General features: G+C 46.1%; 1 pseudogene; it reads left to right on the top strand.

Moving 5' to 3' along the window:
• The first annotated feature begins 9,840 nt into the window (after positions 1 to 9,840).
• On the top strand, positions 9,841 to 13,778 carry LOC136504185 (putative disease resistance RPP13-like protein 1; annotated as a pseudogene).
• Positions 13,779 to 17,542: the final 3,764 nt, after the last annotated feature.

The raw sequence follows: 17,542 nt of genomic DNA, 5'->3' as shown, positions 1-17,542 counted from the left end.
TTTTAATTTCAGTGGGATGGCACTAGATGTTTAGGCTGGTACTGGGAGGAAGAGTATGTTGAACATGTGCAAAACTCTCTTGCATAGGCGGTTACGGCGGCTGATGAGGTAGTGATCCTGCTGAAGAAGCCCATAGATGTTGAATAAACGCATGATCTGTTTGTTTTAGTTGGGATTAGTCGCGAAATCCTTATGCTGCTGAAGTGCATTTTAGCTTTAGTTTTTTTAGTGATAGTTGGGATTGTCTACATTGTAGCGAGACTTTCATAAATTAATACCTTGTGTGGTGGCATGCATGTCGTATAATTAAATAAATTATGTTCTAGGTTTTAATATGGTATGTATGTCATGTAATACAGATGAGACGGTATTGGATGTACAATGCTGATTGCTGCTCCCAAGAGTTCATTGAGGGCATGCATTCTTTCTTACATGTGGCCGAGGCAAACAAACGCGATGGTTTCATGTGCTGCCCATGTGTCATATGTAAGAATTTGAAGGAATATGCTAGCTCAAGGAGTCTTTATTCACACTTGGTGAAGTCGGGTTTCATGCCAAACTATATTTGTTGGACGAAGCACGGAGAAACCGGGGTTGTAATGGAAGAAGGTGAAGAAGAACAATGGGACGATGATGACATTATTGCTGAATATGGGGCCTTCAATGATACTGCAATGGGGGAAGCTGAAGAAGAGGTAAGGGCAGAAGATGAGCCCAATGATGATCTTGGTCACAGGCCATTCGTGACGCACAAAGAGAATGTGAAAGTGAAAAGGAGAAGATCAAGTTCGAGCGCATGCTAGAGGATCACAAGAAATTGCTATACCCAACTTGTGATGCGGGGCAGAAAAAGTTGGGTACCACACTGGAATTGCTGCAATAGAAGGCAAAGAATGGTGTATCTGACAAGAGATTTGGGGAGTTACTAAAAATCCAAAAGAAGATGCTTCCAAAGGATAACGAATTGCCTACCACTACGTACGAAGCAAAACAGGTAGTCTGCCCTTTGGGATTAGAAATCCAAAAGATACATGCATGTCCTAATGACTGCATCCTCTACCATGGCGAGGAGTACGAGAAGTTAGATGCATGCCCGGTATGTCATGCATCGCGGTATAAGATCAGGCGAGATGATCCTGGTGATGTTGAGGGCGAACGTCCCACGAAGAAAATCCCTGCCAAGATTATGTTGTATGCTCCTATAATACCACGCTTGAAACGTCTGTTATGGTAGATAATATGTTGAGACACCCTGCTGATGGGTCCCAATGGAGAGCAATCGATAGAGAATTCCCGGAGTTTGCAAATGACGTAAGAAACTTAAGGTTTGCTTTAAGTACGGATGGTATGAATCCTTTCGGGGAGCAGAGCAGTAGTCATAGCACTTGGCATGTTACTCTATGTATCTACATCCTTCCTCCCTGGTTATGCATGAAGCGTAAGTTTATTATGATGCTAGTGCTCATCCAAGGCCCAAGGCAACCTGGCAACAACATCGATGTGTACCTAAGGCCACTAGTTGAAGAACTTCTACTTTTGTGGAACAGACCAGGTGTATGTGTGTGGGATGAGCACAAACAGGAGCACTTTGACCTGCGAGCATTGTTGTTTGTAACAATCAATGATTGGCCTGCTCTAAGTAATCTTTCAGAACAATCAAACAAGGGATATAATGCGTGCACGCACTGTTTCGATGACATTAAAGGTATATTCTTGAAAAAATATTGAAATGTCGTGTACCTTGGCCATCGTCAATTTCTTCCTGTGAATCACCCCCTAAGAAAGAAAGGCAAGCATTTTAAAGATAAGGCAAACCACTAGACCAAGCCGGGCAACCGAACTGGTGATGATGTACTCAATATGGTCAAGGATGTGAAAGTAGTATTTAGAAAGGCATATGGCAGCAAACCTGTTCCAAACGACGCCGATGGTCATGCACCCATGTGGAAGAAGTCTATATTTTGGGAGCTACCCTATTGGCAAGTCCTAGAGGTTCGTAGCGCGATCGACGTGATGCACCTGACGAAGAATCTTTGTGTGAATCTGCTAGGCTTCATGGGTGTGTATGGGAAGTCTAAGGACACACTTGAAGCACGACAGGACCTGCGGTGTTTTAAAGAACAAGACAACCTGCATCCAGAGAAGACAGATGATGGACGCCATTACTTAAGTCCTGCCAGCTACACTCTTAGCAAAGAAGAGAAGGAAAGCATGTTTGAATGCCTAGCAAGCATCAAGGTACCATCGGGATTCTCCTTGAATATAAAGGGTATAATAAATGTGCCAGAGAAGAAATTCCTAAACTTAAAGTCCCATGACTGCCACGTGCTCATGACACAATTGCTTCCCATTGCATTAAGAGGAATTCTACCTCCAAATGTACGTCTAGCCACTGTGAAGCTATGTGCATTCCTAAATACAATTTCTCAGAAGGCAATCGATCCAATGGATCTAGCTAAACTACAGAATGATGTGGTTCAATGTCTTGTCAGCTTTGAGTTGGTGTTCCCTCCTTCCTTCTTTAATATCATGACACACCTCCTAGTTCACCTGGTCAAGGAGATTAGCATTCTCGGTCCTGTGTTCCTGCACAACATGTTCCCCTTTGAGAGGTTCATGGGAGTCCTAAAGAAATATGTTCACAACCGTGCTCGACCAGAAGGAAGCATCGCCAAGGGCTATGGAACAGAGGAGGTCATTGAGTTTTGTGTTGACTTTATTCTCGACCTTGACCCGATTGGTGTTCCTGAATCGCGACACGAGGGGAGACTAAGTGGAAAAGGGACACTAGGGAAGAAACCATATATTGGTATGCAGGACAATTATTTTAATAAAGCACACTACACAGTTCTGCAAAACTCCTCTTTGGTGGATCCATATATCGAGACACATAAAGAGTTGCTTCGATCCGAGTTTCAAGGGAAGTCTGAAGCTTAGATTACGCGTCAGCACATGGAAACTTTCAACGACTAGTTGCGAAAAGAATGTCAGGGTGATGAGAGTATTGATAAGCAACTTTATTTGTTGGCTAGGCAGCCATCATGGCATATCCTCACATACAAAGGGTACGAGACAAATGGGAATACATTTTACACAGTAGCCCAAGATAAAAGGAGCACCAACTAAAACAGTGGTGTCAGCATAGATGCCACCGACCCTAATGGAAATAAGCAAACATATTATAGCAGCATAGAGGAGATATGGGAACTAAACTATGCACCTACTTTTAAAGTACCTTTGTTCAAGTGCCAATGGGTAAAGGCGACTGGAGATGGGGTAGCAGTCAACAACCAATATGGAATGACAACCGTGGACCTCAACAATATTGGGTACAAAGACGAACCGTTCATCCTTGCCAAGGATGTGAATCAGGTGTTCTATGTCAAGGACATGGCTACAAAACCAAAGAAAGGGAAAAACAACAACGACCCAATCAATGAGCCAAAGCGCCACATAGTTCTTTCAAGGAGAAGAAACATCATCAGAATTGAAGACAAGTCAGACATATCAGAAGATTATGAAAAGGATGACCGAATTCCACCCTTCACAGTGACTAAAGACCCAAGCATCCAGCTAAATGATGAAGACACTCCATGGTTACGGCGCGATCATAACCAAGGGATATATGTTAAGAAAAAGTTCACTACTGTGCCCACTTGATATATATAGTGATGTATTAGACCTATTATATAATAATTGTGACTTCAGATTTTATTGTCGTGTTTTCATATTTTCTACGGTTCAAATGAATTTTCTACTAGATGGTGGATTTCCCGTGGAGAATGTGTGATGAAAAACCAAATGATGAACGTTAATAAGATGTGAAAACTAATTTCCTGTCCAAACACAATAGTTTTAATGATTTTAATTAAGTAGTATATTTTTGCATGGTGTAAATTGTAATTATTATTTACACTATGTCAAATATTTATACAGTAAAATAAAAGAGTTTAGTTTACAAATTTTTGTTGCGTATAATAATGCAAAACCAAGTCCAAGAATTTTTTTTATAATTTTTTTGGATAATATTTTATTTATTAGGCAATTAATAACTCTCTGTATATTTATATAAAAGAAATATATAAAAACGAAAAAAACTTATGGTAATTGAAGAAAGCCAACTGCAGCTCCCCCTTTACTCCCGGCTGGATCAACCACCCGGGACTAAAGGTGGTGCTTTAGTCCCGGGTGTATACACTAGCCGGGACGGATCCCCCTTTACTCCCGGGTGGATCAACCACCCGGGACTAAAGGTAGAGCAGCAGTTTTCGTAGCCCGCTCAAATGCCCTTTACTCCCGGATCGTGGGTACACCCGGGACTAAAGCTCAGACCTTTAGTCCCGGTTGTAATAATAGCCCGGGACTAAAGATGCTTTAGTCCCGGTTGGTAGCTCCAATCGGGACTACAGGTATCCCTTTATAAACCAAGCCCTAGTTCTCTTCCTCTCTGTCTCCGCCACGCCGTCGCCTTATCTTCTCCACCAGATCGATCCAGCAGTGCCGCCGCTCCCAGGCGACCACCCTACCCTCGCCTCATCAGCGCGCCTCTTCTCCGGCCGGCCAGCGTGCTTCTTCTCCGGTTAGCCAGTGCGCCTCGCTCGTCCTCGCTAGAGCGCACACTGTCCTTGTCCCTGGCCCCCACCTCGCTCGTGCTCACCGGAGCGCGCCAAGCCTTCACCGCGCTGCCTCATCGGAGCTCGCCTGAGCCTACCCCGAGCACGTTGCCTCACCGGAGGGCGGCCGAGCCTTCCCCGTGCTGCCTCACCAGAGCTCGCCCGAGCCTTCTCCGAGCGCGCTGCCTCACCGGAGTGCGGCCGAACCTTGTAATTAGTTTCTCTTGTATGTGCCTGTCTATAGCATTGTATGTTTGAGCGTGTTTGAGTTTCTGTAAAACGCGACGTGCGGGACGGCGGAGAACTCATGCTACCGATCGACTCCACGCAGCTGTGGTACCCAACGGTGCGGCTCATTTCCATCGATAGCGCCAGGTAGGCGTCAGTCGTCGTTCAGCTCAGCCAGTCATGGTTTTGCGGTTGTGTTGCTATCTTGTGCACTTCGTTCGTAGAATCGGAGCCTGAACAGCCGGCCTGACAGTTTTCGTTGCGTTGCTGCGGTCCGGGGTGCAATGCAACGCAATGACAATTGACAATGCGTTGCTAGGTCAAAATATGGTCGTTTCTATGGCCTCTGCGACTAAACATTTTATTTTAACTTTTTATGAAATAAAAAACTTAGAAAGTAGTTAGAAAATTATAGAAAATTCGTACTAGTTGAACTTGCGGACCGTGATCAGCTCGGCGAGCATGTTCTCTGCCGAGCGGTAACAGACATTAAGGAGGAGCTTTGATTCTACGAGGGAGAGTGACAACGGTTGTGGAAGACCGTGTTCCCTTCCTCGTAGAATTAGAGCTCTTCCTTGGCCAAGTACGGTGCCGTCCGGTGGAGAAATGCTCGCTGAGATGATCACGTAAGCAAGGTCAACTAGTACGGATGGTGATTTATTGAAACATATTTTTGAGCTATAATTTGATGGATATTTGATAACTTTAGACCTACAAATGTCACAAATGTTACTATCCTCGGCAACCTAAACGCCCGCGAGCTCGTCGATATCTAGCAGGTCACTTAGAATTATTTTTTCCAGTGAAATAAAATACTTAGAAATCATGCCTTTTATTTTTTAGAATTAATTTTTTCATGAAATGAAAAACTTAGAAAATAGTTAGAAAATTGTAGAAAATCCGTATTAGTTGAATTTGCGGACCGTGTCCATCTCGACGAGCATGTTCTCTGCCGAGCGGTAACGGACGTCAAGAAGGAGCTTTGATTCTACGAGGGATAGCGGCAACGGTCGTGGAAGACCGTGTTCCCTTCCTTGTAGAATCGGAGCTCTTCTTTGGCCAAGTATGGTGCCGTCCGGTGGAGAAATGCTCGTCGAGATGATCACGTCAGCAAGGTCAACTAGTACGGATGGTTATTTATTGAAACATGTTTTTGAGCTATAATTTGATGGATATTTGATAACTTTTGACCTACAAATGTCATCTGCAAATGTTACTATCCTCAGCAACCTAAATGCCCGCGAGCTCGCCGATATCGAGCAGGTCACTTAGAATTATTTTTCCATGAAATGAAATACTTAGAAATCATGCCTTTTATTTTTTAGAATTAATTTTTCCATGAAATGAAAAACTTAGAAAATAGTTAGAAAATTGTAGAAAATCCGTACTAGTTGAATTTTCGGACCGTGTTCATCTCGGCGAGCATGTTCTAAGTTGAATTTGCGGACCGTTTACATCATGTGAGCTACATATTCCAAAAGAGAATGCCACAATCATGGTGGTTCTCGGTGTTTTTTCTCCTCCAGATCCTACCAAGACACCAAGAATCCATAGGGCAATAATACCATCTGGATATGTTAGCGTCTCAGTGGATAGAGTTAACAAAGGTTTTAGTGATCTGGCTCTTGACATTCCAGGAGGTGATGGGGAGAAGACTCTAGGAGAAGCAGAGAAGACATTTATACTATGGCGCAAGCGCTACATCATTATTCCCAGGGTCTCTAGTCCACCGCCGCTTCCTCAATTGCCAGACAATAGGTGCGGACATAAGTGAATAAAAAAATCACTAATTTTCTATTGACATGCATGATTAAAAATAACAATTACTTATACCTAATTATTTTTTTTTTGTACTCACACAGCAGGGTCTCTGCCAACCTAAGTCCAATTATCCAATCTCCAGATCATCATAGTGCTCCGAGAAATCAGGTGGCAACGCCGCCACCGCTGCCACCTCCAAGGATGTCTCCAACGCCTTCAAAGAGGTCTCCAACGGCTTCCCCGTCTCCCTTGATGACTAAAAAGAAGCCAGCTCCTAAGAGGTCCGCCCCGCAAACGAAGCCGTTGGCTCACCAGCCGGCAAAGAAGAAAGCCACATCTAATCTAGTTATTCCCCAAAAACTGTCTTACAAGAAAAGTGAAAAGGAATTAAATGCTACAGTACAAAAAAGATGTGGACAGTTTCTTCGAAAAAGTGAAAAAGCAACGAGAAGCGAGGGAGAACCCGAAGAAACCGTACTTCTACCTACCTCCAAATCTTCTAAGAAAGAAGGTGGACCAAAAAAGCGGGAATCTCATAAGACTCTGCCAAAATCGGACTACGACCGCTCTCTCACCAAGTCATTTGAGGCGGCGCAGAAAAAGACTAGACCAGGGAAATGTGTTGCACAACTCGGACAACAATCGCAACAATCAGTCCCCCCTCTTGTCGTTCGTAATGAATATGGTTTGAACTTAGACTTAGACGTCGATTTTGAGGAGCTGGCTTGGTTTTACGAGCAAACTGGTTTGGACCATACCCAAGTGCTCGCTGAAGGACCATCTGCTCCGAAAGTGGATCATTAGAAGAAATTTGAACATGGAAAGAGTCTATGCAACCCTGAGGCCTTAGGTGAACTGGGTACGCAAATGTACCTGCTAAACAAGTGGTACATGGCGGCGTGTGAATGGGGAGAGGCATTTGTTCCTGTCAGAGTTAGAAACCAATATTACTTTCATAGCGATGACGTTATATATGTCGAGTTTGTAGAATTACACCAACTATGCCACCTGGACTCTCTCGATAAAAGTCTCATTAGCTGCTATTGTCTGTAAGTGTGATTATTTTCTACTATTAAAGTGTATATATATAAAGCTACATGTATATATATATATAAATTATATATTCTCACACTATATTTTTATATATGCAGATATGAGATGACAGAACTCAGAAAAAGAAAGGATAATGATGTTGGTTTCATTGATCCAAATGTCGTATTCAAACACCCTAACCCCCGCCTCAATGGAAAGCTGAACTCGAGAAAAATCTCATAAGGTTCTTAGTGAACCAACAAAACAAGAACATACTCTTTCCCTACAACTTCAAGTGATTGTTAAATAATTAATGTCGATCATATGGACATTTGTTCAATTATTTGCTTACTAGCTAAGCTATCTCCCATATATATACATATTGACTCTAGTTAATGTCGATCATATTTGTGTATAAAAATATATGCAGCAATCACTGGATATTGATGGTCATCGATATGGCCAATAGTGGCTTGAGCATCTTAGACTCGTTAAGAAAAGAGCAAACAGAATACCAAGACATGATAGATATTATCCAAGGGTAATTTGATCTCTCTAGCAACTATATATACCCCGATCTCTTAACTGCAACAATTATTAAAGGCCAAATTAATTTTTTATTTTATTGGGCGCAGTGTTTGAAAAAGTTTCACTGAGGAACACCACATGAAACATTGCAAAGCGCCACTAGATGTAATCGCACACAAAGTAAGTACTAGCTACATTTATAATTCGCCGGATCTTTTTTCTTGTAAAAGTGGGTTCTGAGGCAAGAATAGGGGAACAACTACTGCGGATACTATGTTTGCGAGTTCATCATGGTGTACGCAAAAAGAACTCCTGAAGAGATCCTCAAAGTACGTTATATAAATATATTCATATATTCATAATTTCTTTTGTTGCTCATATATATAAGTAATCACGTGACCAACACACACATATATATATATATTAATATTAATATTAATATTTTTCCTTTAACTTTTATTAAAGACTCTATGGTTGAAGAAAAAAGTCATACGACGTGACTAACTGAAAGCAATTCAAGAGACTATAGCAGGATTTCTTAATGACCAGGTCCTCAACCCCGCCGGCGAGTTCTACAATGACGTCAACGAAACATGGAAGCCAAACCAGATGGAGTGAATTTGTTATCCCAAGGATATGATAGAATATACAATGCAAGCTTTAATTGTTATATATATATATTATATGTACATAAAATAACGTACAATATATGTATATGCATGTAATATATTCGTTAGTTTCATACTTTAGTTTGTACAAAATGTTCGAACATTATAAACGTGTAGAATACGTATATTACTAGCAGCATAGAATGCGTATTCAAAAACCTATTCAAAAACCAAAACGAATCATCAATTAAAAATAGAAACAAAAAGAAAAAAAAAAGAAAACCTTTAGTCCCGGTTGGTAATACCAACCGAGACTTAAGGGCCACCCCACGTGGCCAGGCCGAGAGGCCTCTTTAGTCCCGGTTGGTCTACCAACCGGGACTAAAGGTGGTCCCGAGCGAAAAACCGAGACTAAAGGAGGGACCCTTTAGTCCTGGATTGGTGCTCCCGGTTGAGAAACCGTGATGGAAGGGATTTTCCAACCCTGAGTAAAGCCCATTTGTGGTCCATCCCTCCGGCGACCTTGCGCTCGTCCTCCAAAGCTTGCTCCGGAGACGCTGCTCCCTAGGCCGTTGAAATTTTTAGTTCGTGTAAGATTTCTTATATGAACTTGTTAGCTACTTTCCTGCGTGTTCCTTTAACACATGAGAAATGAAAGGAAAACAAATCGATTTGTTCGCTATTCTTCACTTCTTTCAGTTTCAGTAATTTTATCTCGTCTTTTCGATTCCAGGTTTTCCATCGACTCCTTTGCTGTCTTCACCAGTTGTTTCCCCTCTTCAGGAGCACCTCATCCATATTACAAAAAAAAATCAGTGTTCTGTTCCTGCTTCCCATCGTCAATCCTTTCATCTATCTTGTTCATGTTTCATCCATTTTGTCCTGATTTTCTTGGTCACTAGACACACAAAAAAAAACATCATCTACTCGTTCATTTCTCCACTACCACAAAAAGAACTGGAAAATCCCAAAAAGAAAAGGAAGAAGCATCTGACATCTTGTACTCATTCATTTCTTCCCTACCAGGAAAAAAAAAACTTAAAAAAAAACAGCTTTGTTTCTGATTCGCATTGACCATCCATTCACCTATTTTGTTCCTTCCATTATCAGTTCACTCTTTCATCTTCTTTCCATCTGGAAACATTTGCATCCAAGATCTCTTCGCTCGGAAAAGAAGGGGAAGCACAAGCCACTGCATCCATGGCGGACTTGGCGCTCTCTGGCTTAAGGTGGGCAGCATCGCCAATCATCAACAAGCTCCTAGCTGATGCTACAGATTACCTCAGCGTGGACATGGCGCGTGAGCTCCAAAAACTAGAAGCCATCGTCCTGCCACAGTTTGACCTGGTGATTCAAGCGGCAGAGAAGAGCTCCCACAGGGTCAAGCTCAAGGAGTGGCTCCGGCGGCTCAAAGAAGCCTTCTATGATGCTGAGGACAACCTCCTCAAGCGCAAGGCAAAGAGTGGGAAGGATCCCTTGGTAAGGGAGGATGAAGCTTCCTCCATTGCATCGACCATCATGAAGCCACTTCGTGCTGCTAAGAGTAGGGCACGCGACTTGCTCCCTCAGAACAGAAAGCTAATTAACAAGATGAAAGAGCTCAAGGACATCCTGGTTCAAGCCAAAGAGCTTCGGGATCTTCTTGGCTTACCACATGGCAATACCGTCGAGTGGACACCAGCTGTACCAGCAACCGTTGTTCCTACAACTACATCACTTCCCACTTCAAAGGTTTTCGGTCGTGACAGGGATCGTGATCGTATAGTGGATTTTCTTCTCGGCAAGACGGCAACTGAAAAGGCAAGTTCAGCGAGGTACTCAAGTTTGGCCATTGTTGGAACGGGAGGAATGGGAAGTCCACTTTAGCACAAGAGGATAGAAGAATGCTTTGATGTCAGGATGTGGGTCTGCATCTCACGCAAGCTTGATGTCCGTCGTCACAAAAGGGAGATTATTGAGTCCGCAAAAAAGGGGGAGTGCCCACGTGTTGATAATCTCGATACTCTCCAGTGCAAATTATGTGATATACTACGAGAGACACATAAATTCTTGCTTGTCTTGGATGATGTTTGGTTTGAAAATTTTGATAGTGAGACGGAGTGGGACCAACTCCTCGCTCCATTAGTCTCTAAACAGTCGGAAAGCAGAATTTTGGTGACTTCTCGACTCGAAATGCTTCCGGCCGCTGTTTGCTGTGAACAAGTTGTTCGTTTGGAAAATATGGACGGTACAGAGTTCTTGGCTCTCTTTAAACACCACGCTTTCTCTGGAGTAGAAATTCAAGACCAACTGTTGCACACAAAGCTAGAACATATTGCAGAGGAGATTGCTAAAAGGCTTGGACCATGTCCTTTGGCAGCAAAAGTTCTGGGTTCCAGGTTGAGCGGAAAAAAAGATATCGCTGAATGGAAAGCTGCACTAAAGCTCAACGAATTAAGTGTGCCCTTGACATCTCTGTTGTGGAGTTACGAGAAGTTAGATCCACGACTGCAAAGGTGCTTCTTGTTTTGCAGCTTATTTCCAAAAGGTTATAGATATGAACCTAATGATTTGGTTCGCTTTTGGGTTGCAGAAGGGTTTGTTGATTCGTGCAATTTGAGTAGTAGGACAGTGGAAGATGTTGGGTGGGATTACTTCAACGATATGGTCTCTGGATCTTTCTTCCAACAATTGGGTTCTAGTTCAGAATATACCATGCACGATATCCTTCATGATTTGGCAAAGTCACTCTCTACAGAGGACTTCTTCAGATTAGAAGATGATAATGTGACAGAAATACCATGCACTGTTCGACACCTATCTGTTGGTGTTGAGAGTTTGCAAAAGCATAAGCAAATTGTCTCCAAGCTGAGTCATTTACGTACTATTATCTGCATCGATCCACTAATAGATAATGCAAATCATATTTTTTATCAGATACTGTGGAGCTTGAAGGAGTTGCGTGTATTGTATTTGTCGTTTTACAACAGCAGCAAGTTACCTGAATCTGTTGGTGAGCTGAAGCTCCTTCGGTATTTGGACCTCACAAGAACATCGGTGTCTGAATTTCCTAGATCATTATGTGTTCTTTACCATTTACAGTCACTTCAGGTAAACCATGGGGTGAAGAGGTTGCCTGACAAAGTTTGCAATTTAAGTAAGTTAGGGCATCTGGAAGGGTGCATGGATCAAATTCCCAACATTGGCAAGCTTACTTCGTTACATTACAACAGCTACATCTCTTCTCTGTGCAGAAGAAGCAAGGATATGAGTTGCGAGAGCTGAAGGACTTGAATGAGCTTGGTGGAGGTTTAACAGTAAGAAATCTTGAGAATGTCATTGGAAAGGATGAAGCCTTAGAGTCGAAGCTATATCAGAAATATCGCCTTAAAGGGTTGACGCTTGCCTGGAGTTGCAAGAATGGCACAGATGCAGAGGATATTTTGCATTTGGATATTCTGGAAGGTCTGAGACCGCCACCCCAACTGATTGACCTCACAATCGAAGGTTACAAATCTGGCACATATCCTAGGTGGTTAGTTGAGCGATCCTATTTTGAGAATTTGGAACGGTTTACGCTCGATGACTGCAGCTTGCTAGAAGGCCTACCACCAGATACAGAGCTCCTTCAGCATTGCTCTACTCTGTACCTATCGGACGTTCCAAATTTGAAGACATTATCATGTCTTCCAGCAAGCCTTACAGATTTGTCAATCCGCGGCTGCCCACTGCTTACGTTTGTCACAAAAAATCAGGTCGAGCAACCTGACTTGAGGGAAAATATAATGAAGGCAGATGACCTGGCGTCTAAACTTTCATCGATGTGGGAGGTGGATTCAGGATCAGGTGTTAGGAGAGTACTGTCGAAAGACTATTCATGTCTCAAGCAGTTGATGACACTGATGATGGATGATGATATATCACAACATCTTGAAATTATTGAAAGTGGTCTGGAGGAAGGAGATAAAGTATCGGTGAAAGAAAATATGATCAAGGCATGGCTTTTTTGCCATGAGCAGAGGACAGGAGTCATTTATGGAAGGACCATGGAGCTGCCACTTGTTCTACCATCAGGACTCCGTGATCTTTCTCTTTCGTCATGTAGTATTACAGATGAAGGTTTAGCTATTTGCCTTGGTGGCCTCACTTCACTGACAAGATTAACATTGGAATATAATATGGCATTAACTGCACTTCCGTCAGAAGAGGTGTTTCAGCAATTGGCAAAGCTTGACTCGTTGGGAGTAGAAGGTTGTTGGTGTCTCAGATCACTGGGGGCTTACATGCTGCTCCATCTCTTTCCAGTCTTTACTGTTGGGATTGCCCTTGTTTAGAGCTGGCACGTGGAGCAGAATTTATGTCGTTTAACCATGCTAAGGAGCTCCGTATATCTGGCTGCATTCTTGCAGCCGATTCATTCATTAATGACTTGCCACACCTGAAATCTCTTTCCATTTATCGTTGCAGAAGCTCCCCATCCTTATCGATTGGCCACCTGACCTCCCTTGAATTATTGGATCTCTTTCTTGAAGGCTTGTCTTCCCTGCAACTCAAGCGCCTAAGGTTGATAGATGTTCCAAACCTCAATGCCAAGTGCATCTCACAGTTTCGTGTCCAGGAATCGCTCACCGTTAGTAGCTCCGTATTGCTCAACCACATGCTCATGGCTGAAGGGTTTACAGTCCCACCGTATCTTTCTCTTCGATATTGCAAGGAGCCCTCAGTTCCGTTTGAAGAGCCTGCAAATCTCTCATCTGTGAAGAGCCTGACGTTTTGGACGTGCGAAACGGAGTCCCTGCCAAGAAATCTAAAATTTCTCTCCAGTCTTGATATCCTTGATTGCCCCAACATAACATCTTTACCAGATCTGCCGTCCTCCCTCCAGCGCATAACTATACTGGATTGTGATGCCTTGAAGGAGAACTGCCGAGAGCCTGATGGAGAAAGCTGGCCAAAGATTTCTCACATCCGCTGGAAGGACATTTCTGTATATTGAACTTTCTTCTTAGACTTGCCACTTGAAAGTAATGAAAAGGTAAAGATTCCACTGATTCATTCGTGAGGACTAATTAAGTTTCTCTTCCAGTATTTAACATACTTCATTCATGCTCCAACCAGCCACCTTGAGGTCACCCCGTCGTGGGCGCCGTCGTCTCTACAGCAGGTTGTAAGGGTAGGGGAATGGGTCAGACTCTCCGTTGACCCAGTTCAAGTCAAAAGGCAACCCACCATTGCTGCGACGCCGCTTGCATTGCCAGCGCCCCGGCCATCGTGAATTGGAAGGCCTCCGTGAGTCCCATCGATTCTCAGACTGCCGGTTTGTTTGTTCCTCTTATATCATGCGTTTCACGTCCTGTTATTCCTTCCTTGGTCATTAACAATTGCCAGCACGTATTTCTCTGATGGTACAATAAGCCTCCAACTGTGGTTATCGCCTTGAGGCGAATTGATCGATTGTTTGTAATAAGAACAGCTACACTCTCACGTGGCTGTGCAAAGTTTCTAATAAATATTGAAAAAAGCGATTGCCAACGCGCTGTGGTGTGTTCCTAATACATTCTGATTTTCTTTGCTTCCGTGCTTCTGTCGTGGTCGATGGTGTTTGCTCATGTGTGCTCTGAGTTTTCATGTGCTCAAGTTATTCAAGAAGAAGTTGACTGCGTTGCTGGTGTTATATGATGTGGTGGAGCGTAGCCGTTGTTCCTGCTGCTCTGCTTCAAACGAGCGACGAAGACGATCTGGGCCGGCCGAAATAGATGAGTTACGGAGTCCAATACTGCAATATCCGTTCCTGTTCTGTTCAGCGTTTTCCCGTCCCCCGTTCGGCCCTTCTCTTCTGTTCCAGCGCAAAGCCGAACGCTGAACCCTGCGTGTCGCCGGTCTGGCCGGGGTCAGGTCTCGCCGCCTCGGGGATTACTGTTACTGCGGCAGTTGAGGGACGCGGTCGTGCTGGAGGAACAGACCACGGCAGAGGAAGGGGAGGAGAGGTGACAGGCACCGTAGCCCTAGTACAGCCCCGACGAGCAATAGCATAGGCGTCATCGCTGGAGCTTATCAGTCAGAATCAGCCATACTTTTCAGCAATACAAATAGTGTTTTTCTCTCACGATAAATCAGCCTAACAAATCAGCCGCAGCAGTACTAGTACAAGACACTGGTCAGCGGTCAATCAAAATTTGTCTATCCTCTTGTGTTTTGATCAGTTCATATATGGTGAATTATATGGATTATCGAATAAAAATTCTTCTTAATTGATTTTCCATGTGAGCGGTGACCACATTCCACCGTTTGTTGGATATAAGTGAGGTGGCCGTCTGTGCGCCTTGCTTTTCATTTGGGCTATGTTTAGGCAGTGTTTGAGTTGCAAATGCTGTTCTTCGCAATGACTCGTTTTTCATACAAGTTGTTTAGGCAGTGTTTGAGTTGCAAATTGCAGATCAGGAAAGCAAGTATCTTAACTCCAAGAGAAAGAGGAGACCTACGCCCCTCGCAGGCGCCTCCTCCCCGCCGTCATCGGAGCGAGCACCCACCTCCCCCTCCCCTCCCCTTCCTCTATCCCCTTCGCGAGCCACCTCCCCCAGCCATGCACGGCCGCTCCACCACGCCACGGCTCCTACCCATCGCCGTCGTCGCCACCGCTGACTGCCGTCCCGGCAACGGCAGCTGCCTCCCCCTCACCCAACCTCCCTCCTTCCTCACCCCCACCCCCCGCACGCGCCCCCCTCCTCTGCAGCGTGGCCTTGACACCGGCACCTACGGAAGTGGCGGGCCGAAGCCATGCCACGCGGGCCGCTCACCGCGGGGAGCCGGGGAAGCGAGCGTGACGACAACACCGACCATCGGGTCCTAGGCGTCCCGCCAGCCGTCGACGCTGCCGGCCGGCACATGGAGCGTTGGCTGCGCCACGTCCCCGGTCGCCAACGATCTCCTTAGATCCGCTCGATCCGGGCCCAAGTACAGGCCTTCTGGGCCCGTGCGCGCCCCTCATCCAAGCCGGACGGAGGCCACCGCGATGCTACTGGCCACCCCGGTTGCCCCCTCTCACCAACCGCGGCTCCGTACTACCCAGGCTGCTCCTTAGGGGCGCTCGAAGCGCTGTCAGTGGGCGGATGACGACAGCCTTGAGGAGTCCGATGACGACCGCTCCACAATCCCTAGCTGGATGTCATTCATCGTCTAGCTAGGCCGTTCATTGCATCCCCTACGCGCGTCCAGCCTCACTCAATTGTGGTTCTGGGCCGCGGTGCAGCGGACACAGGACGACAAGGCCCTGGGCGAAGGCGGCAAAAGCGTAGCTGGCCACGCCCCAGCTGGTGTGCAGCCTACCTTCTCGGGCAGTGGATGTCCGCGTCCCTACCCACCGATGCCTCGGCCCTCGCGGACGGGTCTCCGCCTCCAACGATGATGGGTGGTGGGAGATCCTCCCTCGGCGAGAGATGCGACATGTGGCTACCTCGGTTGAGCCTTGCCGCGTCCCAAAGCAGCTCCTGCAGACCCAGAAGATCCTTGCAGAGCTTCGCAATAGATGCTTCAACTTTCTTTCATACTCGCACCGAGTAGCGACTTGCCGGTTGCACTGCCATGGCATTGCCTGTGCTACCACGGCTTCCGCCACCTTGCTAGGGACTGCAGGCGGCCCAGGTATACCATGACGACGATGGCAAAGGGTGGCGACCACCCACTGGCCTCCCAGACCGCTCCGCACGATGGTCCATCGAGCCCAGATGGGGCCACGTAGGTGTCGTGGGGGGCGTCAACGGCTTTCATCAGTGCTGACGCCGGCGGCGCCAAAGTAAGATAGCGAGGGACGTCACCACGGTTGCGCCTACCACTGACGCCGACGCCGCCGCTACTCATGCTACCGCAGAGAGCCTCCCCGAGCCAGATCCGCTGGCGTTGGCACTGTGCGCAAGCGTGGGGCAATGCCGTGTGGGTTGTCTCGGATGAACCAATACTAGAGGAGCTCGCTGCCTTACTCGCCGCGACTCATCCCGCGGCGACACCGGCGGCCGATTCTCAGGAGGTTGACGCATCGTTGGTGGCCACCTGTGCATGCATGCTGCCGCGCTCTCTAGGAGAAGCAGCTGGTGTTGGCCCACAATGTCGAGCCTATAGGCTTTGGCGTGTGCTCTAGAGCTTCTTTGGCGACGGCTGCTCAGTGGACGACGGACTCGCTTCCGCTGTCGCCTACACAAGGACGGGCAGAGGCCACACCGCCACAGCTGGGGAAGCTCGTTTGCAGATGCTGGAGTGCCTAGGATGGAGACGACTTCCCACTTGGGTTCGGGTCGTCCAAGCACCAGGCGGACGCTAGCCCCACGATCACGTCTACGCCAATGCAGGACGCACATCCGGCCGACGACGACAATGACTCCTCCCCCACACGCCGCCTCCAGAGCTTCACCAAGTGAATACTTTGGAAGGTTGCCTCTCCGCTCTTGCCTTGGCCTCCCATGCAACCGACAGCCACTACGCCGGTCCTACCGCTGCGGAGCAAGCGCTTGGCGACTCAAGGCCTCTCTCGGGTGCCTGCTTCCCAGCGAGGTGAGGTCCTCATCATACAATGCTTCGGCCTGACTACAATATTTTCCACGCCAAGCGCGTCCAAAAAGAAGGCTTACGAGGAGCTCTTCGAGGCGGTCCCGAGTGGTTCCAATGTTTTGAGGGAACAAGTGGTTCCAATGTCGAAGCGTCGGGCGCCCTATGTGCCGACACCGGGATAGGACACGCAAGAAGCAGCGACGACGGAAAGCCATTTCTTTAGTCAAAGTGCCACCCGTCTCTTGGTTGTCT

Source organism: Miscanthus floridulus, chromosome 14 (genome assembly GCF_019320115.1).
Source record: "Miscanthus floridulus cultivar M001 chromosome 14, ASM1932011v1, whole genome shotgun sequence".
In the NCBI taxonomy this organism is placed as follows: domain Eukaryota; kingdom Viridiplantae; phylum Streptophyta; class Magnoliopsida; order Poales; family Poaceae; genus Miscanthus; species Miscanthus floridulus.
The sequence above is the reverse complement of the archived record's forward strand: the minus strand, read 5'-3'. Positions and strand labels throughout refer to the sequence as shown.